Source organism: Parasteatoda tepidariorum, chromosome 4 (assembly GCF_043381705.1).
Source record: "Parasteatoda tepidariorum isolate YZ-2023 chromosome 4, CAS_Ptep_4.0, whole genome shotgun sequence".
Taxonomy (NCBI): Eukaryota; Metazoa; Arthropoda; class Arachnida; order Araneae; family Theridiidae; genus Parasteatoda; species Parasteatoda tepidariorum.
Genome location: NC_092207.1, coordinates 65,507,591 through 65,516,307, shown reverse-complemented (window position 1 = coordinate 65,516,307; position 8,717 = coordinate 65,507,591). Strand labels below are relative to the sequence as shown.

Genomic DNA, 8,717 nt, shown 5'->3' with positions numbered 1-8,717 from the left:
TATATATGACAAAAAATGGATATGAAATTGTAAATCAGTATACTAAATCAGAAATCATCATAAAATCCACTTTTATTTGTTAAACATTAGCATAAATGTCAAAATGAATTTATACACGATTTTTAAACGTAAAAACTAATTATTGTTTAACTAAAACTGATTGGCGAATGACTTTTCGGGCATCTTCCTTGTAATGCATCAACTTAAAAGGCTTTAAATAGCTTAAAACAAGAAAAAAGGTTTGGCTTAGAATAATGGAGATGGAAAGGTTTTATAGACTAAGAAATATTATAAAGTGACTTGTTAGAAGATTTTTACTTTTCCTGAAATCCGTCCTTTTATATAATTCAATATTACAAGTAATTCGTGATTATATATAATTCATGATTTTTCATTAATTATATAATTCATAAATTCGCATGAATTCATTTTGGTATATTCGCGAAACATCTGTAAGGATCAGGGTGACATTAAAAATAAAAATTATTAGTATTTTTTCTGTGAAAACAACAAGCTTAGGTTTAAATACAGAAAGTTTTCTCGAAATTTTGGTGGTAATATTTCATATTAATAAAGGTTTCTCACATCGAGGAAGATAGGACGACCGATAGACCGATTTCGTTAAAATTTTGTATTTTGCCTTGTAAAATTACGTAATGTAAAAATGTTAAAACGTTACGTAATGTAAAAATTATGTAAAAATTTTATACCCAACAATTCAAAACTTTTTTGACTATTATTAAATAAATTGATAAAAATATTAAATATTAACTGAACGTTATTTTTTACTCGAAATTATTTTTGAAAAACTGGTTTTATAATTGTGAGCAAGAAGTTTTAGATTCGCTTAGAAAGTTTTCGAGATATGGTGAAATATACAAAAAGCAAAAATAACATTAGGGTCTCCAAACTTTGTACCGCTCTCCTGAACACATTGGGAGGACTTAAATTTCCAGATTTCGGGTACCGCTATATTTTGAGGGTCAGAACTCCGAGTTCGTCGAAAAGACGGTATGTTTATTCAGAAATAGTATATTTTTGTTTCTGATTTCGTAACTTAAAATAGCCTCTGCACTAATTAATAAGCATATTTGAAGTCACCCTAACAAACCATTAAGATTGAGTCTAAGTACATGAAGATCTAATCATTAGATCAAAAGTTATTCGGGGTACTCTGCTTACATATTTTTTTTAGCTCCGTACATACCAAAATTAATTTTGGATGTGGAGTTATTGACGAAATTTGAAAATTATCTTAATTTTGAACTCAATATTTATGTGCTTGAATAGCAGGAATAAATATGGATAAATTTTATTTTTATTTTTAATTAATACATAAATGTTTTCATACATAAATAGTAAATTACTAACTCTATGTTTACGGCTAGTACAACTGCCACGAGTCAAAATAGAAGCTGCTATCATGCAACGTAGGGAAAAGATTAATACAGATTTTTATTTTCCCTGCTGATAAAGTCTATCAATCATGGAACAGATTGAAAGAAAAGAAAAAAGAAATAAAGAGAAGCAAGCAAAATTCTGAAAGATCACGAAATTATTAAATAGTATTATTTTTAGTACACTTCATGGCTATATAAAAGTTAGTATCTTAGGAATATGACAAATTGAATTCGTGAATAATAATATGAAATAATTTCAGATAAATATGAAAAAATTTCGATATTTTTAAAGAGATCCACATAATAAACAATTGAATTTATTTCATAGTTGGGCTTAAGGTCCATAATTTTGCAAAAAACTGCTTCAATTTAATTCGATTATATATAAATTTAAAATTATCCATTCCTTGATCAAATTAAATTAATATTTCAAAAAGTCTTGTTGTTTCCTTTCTTTAAAATAATGTACTACTTCATTTTATTAATTTAAATAGCACGATAAATCAATTACAATTGCTATGTTTTTTATAAACGTAGGTTAAAAGAAATTAATAAACGATTTTGATTTCACACATTTTTCTAAAAAAGGAGAGTAAAAATAAAATTAAACTTAATGAATTGATGTTAATACGAAATTTAAAAGGAAATATCTGAAACAAAATTAAAAAAGTTTGATTTATTAAACAAATTTTTAAACTCAAATTTGTTACCAAAAAACTATATTCTATTCCAAAAATTGAAAAAAAAATGAAATCAATTTAAAGTTAATTATGAAAATATTTATATCGCCACTGTGTTTTCAGTATTTTCCCAAACAAGAAAATTCCTGTTTCGTTAATGGTATCATTTATATGAAGCAATTTAAAAATGAGTGTAAAGTTGTACAAAATAATGACAACAATAATAAGAAAATAAATTGCCCACCCTATAGACTATTTTCAGACATGTCAAATATTTTAAATTTATTTTTTTAAATTTGGCTTTCAATTTTTCTTATTAAACCACACTGAGAAAAATATATGTTCAAAATTACTGTATGGTAAAATTCACTGCTTCTCTGACTCAATGGAAACATAAAAAATTAAGATAATTTTTACTGAAGTGCATTGGTAAAATTAACTAATGATTTTGGGAAAATTAACTTTTAAAATATTGTTTTATAATCAGTGATAAAATTTGGTAACTGAGGTACAATTCAGTATTTTTAACATGATAGCTTAGAGCATGATGACATAAAAGCCATTTATTCGGTTAAATTTACTTTTTAATTATTTTGTATTGCTTACTAAATATGTGGTAAAATGAAATATACTTTTTCATATACAAAAGTTCCGCTAAACTGTTATTATATGATAGGAAAAATTAGCAAAAGAAAGTTTTATAAATCGTATATTTTAGTTTTATAACATACATTTTAATTTTTTTCTATTTTTTTACCAGAACTTTTTATCAATACAGTTTCAAATGATTCTCGTGTTTCAAAAAAGTAATTAAAATAAATGTGTGCCTATCACATGATTTCGAATAGGATTTCAAGACTCCATCAATAAGTAAGCACAAAAATAGCCACGAAAGTCTTCTGAAACAAATTTGACATATGATTGTAAAAAATAAGGTTTCAATAGCGCTATAGAATAATATAATTTTTATAAATTTATTAGCAGGTTTACACACTCTCAGAAATAAAACTCTCGCTTTTGATGATTCAGCAATCCTTGAGGTGTATTTCGTTACTTTTGATGATCATTTCATCAAGAAATCAGGTGATTTTTAACGAAACGTGAAGTCTCGAATGTATGACGAAAATTTGAAACCTTATGGGAAATTACTAACTAAATTGTTGAAATTTGGATGAAAACTAGACTATGGAAATAAAACTTTCGAAATAGGTTGACCATTTGTATGGCGATATTTTGGAGAATACTTTTTTAGTTTTTAAACGTTAAGAAATATGCTATGCATATTTTAGCATGACAGTACACACCATGATTCATTTGAAAGTATTATCTTAGGAATATGACAAATGGAATATGACAAATTGAATTCGTGAATAAATTCGTTTCAGATAAGTATAAAAAGGGGGAAATTATATAAAAGGAATATATTACATGACATGATGCTTTCTATCCAGTCTTTCTACCCTTAACATGACATGATGCTTTCCTATTTATCAATTGATTTAGAATTTGCTAGTTCACACAAGTGTACACCAATTGTCTGTTATTGTTGAAGTTTAATTACATATAAAATTCAATAAATTTAATTTAAAATTCGCGGTTTTTTCATATTTTGTTTCATTTTCTCTTTTTGCACGTAAATTTCAATATTTTTAACAAATTCATATACATAATTAAGAATTGAAGCAAATTCTACGATTGTAACTTTATTTTATTTTAAAATTTTTTATTGAAGGGTCGAATATTCAACTTAATTTCTATAGCTTTTTCTTAAACCAAATTTTTCATAATTTAATTAATTTAGTTCCACGCACTTTCAGAATCATTCTAAAAAGTGAAGAAATCACATACTGAAGCGTAGATTCATAGATTCGCAATTCAATAATGTGAGAAAGAAACAGAAATTTATCAAAACTTGAAGAATTAGCACTAAGTATTTCAAATCTCAAAGAAAAACATAGTTACATGCAATGTGATACACAATCATTGCCTTTTTAGAATCCTTGTAGAAATTGCAATAAAGAAACCGTACATTGCATAGTTTTGATTCAATATTTATGAGAGAAAGAAACAGAAATGTATTGATATTGGTAAAATTAGTAGTATTTCACTTCACCAAAAAGGATAAGAACCATTTGATTGCTAGGTAATGCTTGGAAGAGTACATAATAATCGCAACAATTGCTAAAACATAGTTACATAGGGTGTTCCATACCCCTCGCTTTTTAGAATTCTTGTTAAAAGTGATGTGAAAAAGTCGTACTATGTAGCTTAGATTAGTTGATTCGTAAATGAATATTTATGTGAGATAGAAGCAAAAATTTATCGACATTTGAAAAATTTGTAGTTTTTAAAAGGATAGGAACAGTTTGATTGCCTGGTGATAGTTGGAAAAGTACATAATTATCGCAACAATTGATTAAATATTACATGCAATTTGTTCAATTACGCTCGCCTTTTTTGAATCCTTGTGAAGTGAAGTAAAGAAATCGTACATTGTAGCTCGTAATTCGTTCGTTAATTCGTAATTCAATATTTATGGTCGAAAGACTTATTTTTCAAATTTACCAACTTTATAAGAAATAAATTAAATTTATTAGAAAATGATCGAAATTTGAAAAATTTTGAATTGTATTGTAATACATTGATAGAAATGTATTTCCCACGTGATTCGAATGAGTGATGACAATACAATAAAAAAGTATTGCTTTTTAGACCCACTGGAAGGAGAAAGCGGAGAAGGCCGCGGTTAAGATGGGCTGACTCAGTGGAGTCTGATTTTATCGCAATTGATGAAAAGAAAAGGAGATCAAAGTAAATCAGATGTCGTCATATAGAAATCTTCAGAGGAAGACATTGGCTCAGATTGGGGTGTCTTGCCAACTATGATGATGATAATGATGAAATGTATTTCAACTCACAAAAAAGCAGGAAGAAAAAAAAACAACTGATTGGCTGGTGATACTTCGAAGAATGCATAATACTCACCTGGCAACTTCTCTATATTTCCTCAGACAATGAAACTGGTTTCGGCTCCATCAGTAGCTATTCATCTGATTTTGATAGCGTTTTTGTTTTTCCGTAGATATTAAAATGCGACACCAAAAGAATTTGCTTTTTTTTACTTCCTTTTTGAAGATAATTATGAAAGTATCTATGGTGATTTCAATACACCTTGTTTACTAAATATTTTTAAAGAAATGGATTAAATAATACCATAGTACATTTACTTTTCGTACCACAACTATCGAATCTTACTTTATTTAGACATTTTTACAAATTTGATCGGGAAATTAACTTTGAATACAACTCTGTGCGTTGAGTTTCATAAGACCTATCATGTGAATTATTTAGTAAGGAATTAATAATCATTTAGTAACAAAAAATTCATTATGTGGCTAAATGTGAATAATTATTTAATTGCGAGTGAATAATTAATTACTAACGAGTAGAAAACCTTTATCTCTAACACTCATGCATAAAATAAACTACATTTCTTAAGTCAAATTCTTGATAATTGTCAGATTTAATATTACAGTTTTTTATTCAAAGTCAATTAATAAATGTATTGTGATCAAGAAAAAGGTTGCATTTTAATTACCTTTATCCTTGCAATGATCGAAATTTCAAATACTAAATGTAATTTAATTTTTTTTGGCACCTTTTAAAAATTGCTATCTAATCGGTATGCCTATTAAATCCAACACGGAATCCGTCACATAAACATAATTATTTGTGGTTAAGAGGATTTGGTTCAGGATTTCTAAAATATCTGAGGAAACTACAATTTTAGAAATTATTATAATTATTATAATTATCATATCATAATAATATTAATATAATTATCATAATAATATAATTATCATATTATAATTATCATATCATCAATAATTATAATTATCACAAATGCATAGTAAAAATTTTACATTGATTTATTTTTGTGAATGTCAAGAATTGGAAGAAAGATTTAGATATGAATAAAAAAATGTTTCATGCCTTATCTCACATTCATTATTGACCAAACGAAAAAAAAGCAGTTATGATTTATCTATTTATGATTTATAGCAGTATTAAGCCCCAAATTGATTAGATTCATGCTATATGGCTTTTTCCTACCTGGTGATCATGCACAAAAATACAATGGAAATTAATTTCTGAATAAGTGTGTTTGAGCAAATTTCAGATATCGTTAATAGCATATTATCAGTACGTGTATTTCCGTCTGACCTTTAGTATAAATAGTGAGTAACTTTTAAGTTTCCGTTACAAAGAAATTTGAAGATTCAAATATACCTGAAAGGTAAGTTAGCTACTTTACTTAAAATTGCTGTCACTGTATACTAAAAATCATTGTTTATTTTCTCCCGTCTTATCCAATTAATGGATGTCAGACCAGAAGAAAATGGCTAGGAATTATTAATTTCAAATTTCTAGTCTGCCTCTGAATTTTTAATACCCTTCTAAGTCTACAGCATTTCGAAACACTTAAATTTCTTAATTTTAATCAAATTCTTTCTTATCTTTTAGCAAATATCTACAGGGTTATTTATAATTAGTTTTTCATTGCTTGTGTTGTGATCTGTTAATTTTAAATCTGAATTAAGGTAAATAATAAATTCACAGAGAAATTTGTTGCATTACTACATAGTTACATTACTTTGTACTATTTCTAAATGATACTATAATATTGAGGGATTTTTTCAACTAGTATTTCTTTTCATTAAAGGGGTTTCAAGAATTTCCAATAAAAATTTTATTTTTTTTAAATATCTATCTTCTATCTATCTTATATATATACCGGATATGTTGTCTGGCACTTGTATCAGTACATTTAATTTACACCCCCCTGAAGCTACACAGTCGGCTATTGGTGATGGTCGAGGAAGCATCCCTGAGAATATACTGGAAACAACATGCATACACCTCATCCATTTTTACTGGATAGACGCACTCACACATGATCCACAGATCCATCCACAGAGCACGATCAATCTTCGATCCAGAAGCCCCAGAGGTATTCATTCGTTATGGAACTTGGAGAACTTAGTTGCCCTGATAGATTTAGCGTGCACCAGTCACCATTCTATGGCCGATGAGTCTTCGGTAGGCGGGTATCGAATTCACGACCTCTCGGACATGGATCAGATGCCCTACCATCCAGTTTATGCCAGCACTATGATATGTTCTCTATTTAAAAATATTAGACAAATTTGATTTGTTATTTTTTCGAAAATTGAGTTCACACTAAGTTTTAAGAAAAAAATAAGTTCAGTGGACCTCTGTATACTTATATTAGTATTAATAAACTAATATTGGTAGTTTTTGTAGTAATAGACCTATTTCTTCTTTAAATTTTATTTTCTGATAATTTTGGTCACCAATTTTCTTAGTGCATCTGATGGCAATGTAGACTTTTCATTATATCTTACATAAAATAGGCAAAAAAAAATTTTAGTCTGGCTTGTACTCAGTAAAGAAATTTCGCACTTTGATCCATGCATATTACATCTTTGTTGCATAGGTAATATTTGACTTGACCTGTACTGTTTGATGAAAATGGTAAATTTTTTTAAACAAATGTGTTTTTGTCATTTAAATAAAATTCACTAGCGAAAAGATAGTTCAAAAAAGCGCAAATTGTTAAAAAATATTTAATATTTCAAGTAAAAATATTTTTTTATTAGATTTTCTTTTTTTTATTTCATTTTGTTTTACTTTCTTCATTTGTTTATTTTGAACATTTAAATGATAAAAAAATATTTAACTTAAAAATGCTTGACCTGATTTAGAGTGAAGAATGTGTTTTCTAAGGTTAAAAATGTCATTGTCGAAACATTTAGCAAAGCATCTCTTCACTAGAACATTATTTTCCCTACTTAATTTATTATTTCTCTTTCATTTCTTTATATATTATTTTTTTCTATTGTTCGAAATTATCTTTAAGGCAAATATGTATCTGAACCTGGCTATTTTCTTGGTTCTTGCTATTTCACAATTTAGCTCATCAGTGGAGTACTCTATTAGTCAATGAGGAATATTATGATTTAGGATCGAAACCTATAGTAAAGTTTCCGCTTCCCTGGAGCATAATTTTCTCTACTTTATCTAATTTTTTCCCATTCCGTTATGTACTGTGTTTTTTTACAGGTTGACACCATCTTTAAGACAAGCATGTATATGTATCAGATTATTGTCTTGGTTCTTGCTATTTTACATATTGGCTCAGCAGCTGAGTGCGCTACTAATCAGTGTGGAGACAACGGCTTTTCAATCAATTGTAAACAAGGCTATAAACCAGTCTATGAAACATGCACTTGCTGCATTAAATGTGAAAAAGTTTTAGGTAAGCTGATTCATTTTATAAATTTAATAGTGTTAATATTAGAATATTATGCGATTTCCTATACTCATCAATAAAATTAAAGCTGTTCGAGAATAAGGGGCCGACAGTAAATTGCAAACGAAAAACAGCGTTTTTATAAATACGTAAGTCAAAAAATGAAGCAATAAATGCATAACGTATAATTTTTTTTGGCTACTGTAAGCAGTAATGACACAAAATTTAACCCGGCTTAAAAGGAACATTTTAAAATTAATTTTAAAGCTATTGCCTTAAAGTTTGAGAAATATATATATATAT

The 8,717-nt window shown here is 27.5% G+C and overlaps 1 protein-coding gene and 1 long non-coding RNA gene across 2 annotated transcripts in view; both read left to right on the top strand.

Moving 5' to 3' along the window:
- The window catches only part of LOC107452389 (zonadhesin-like), a 547,551-nt gene that overhangs the window by 211,942 nt on the left and 326,892 nt on the right, over nt 1-8,717 (top strand). The window lies entirely within an intron of this gene.
- The window catches only part of LOC107453581 (uncharacterized), a 2,433-nt gene continuing 1,940 nt past the window's right edge, over nt 8,225-8,717 (top strand). The window contains exon 1 of the long non-coding RNA XR_011636615.1: nt 8,225-8,420. This is a non-coding gene — a long non-coding RNA (uncharacterized lncRNA). The remainder of the gene's footprint in view (nt 8,421-8,717) is intronic.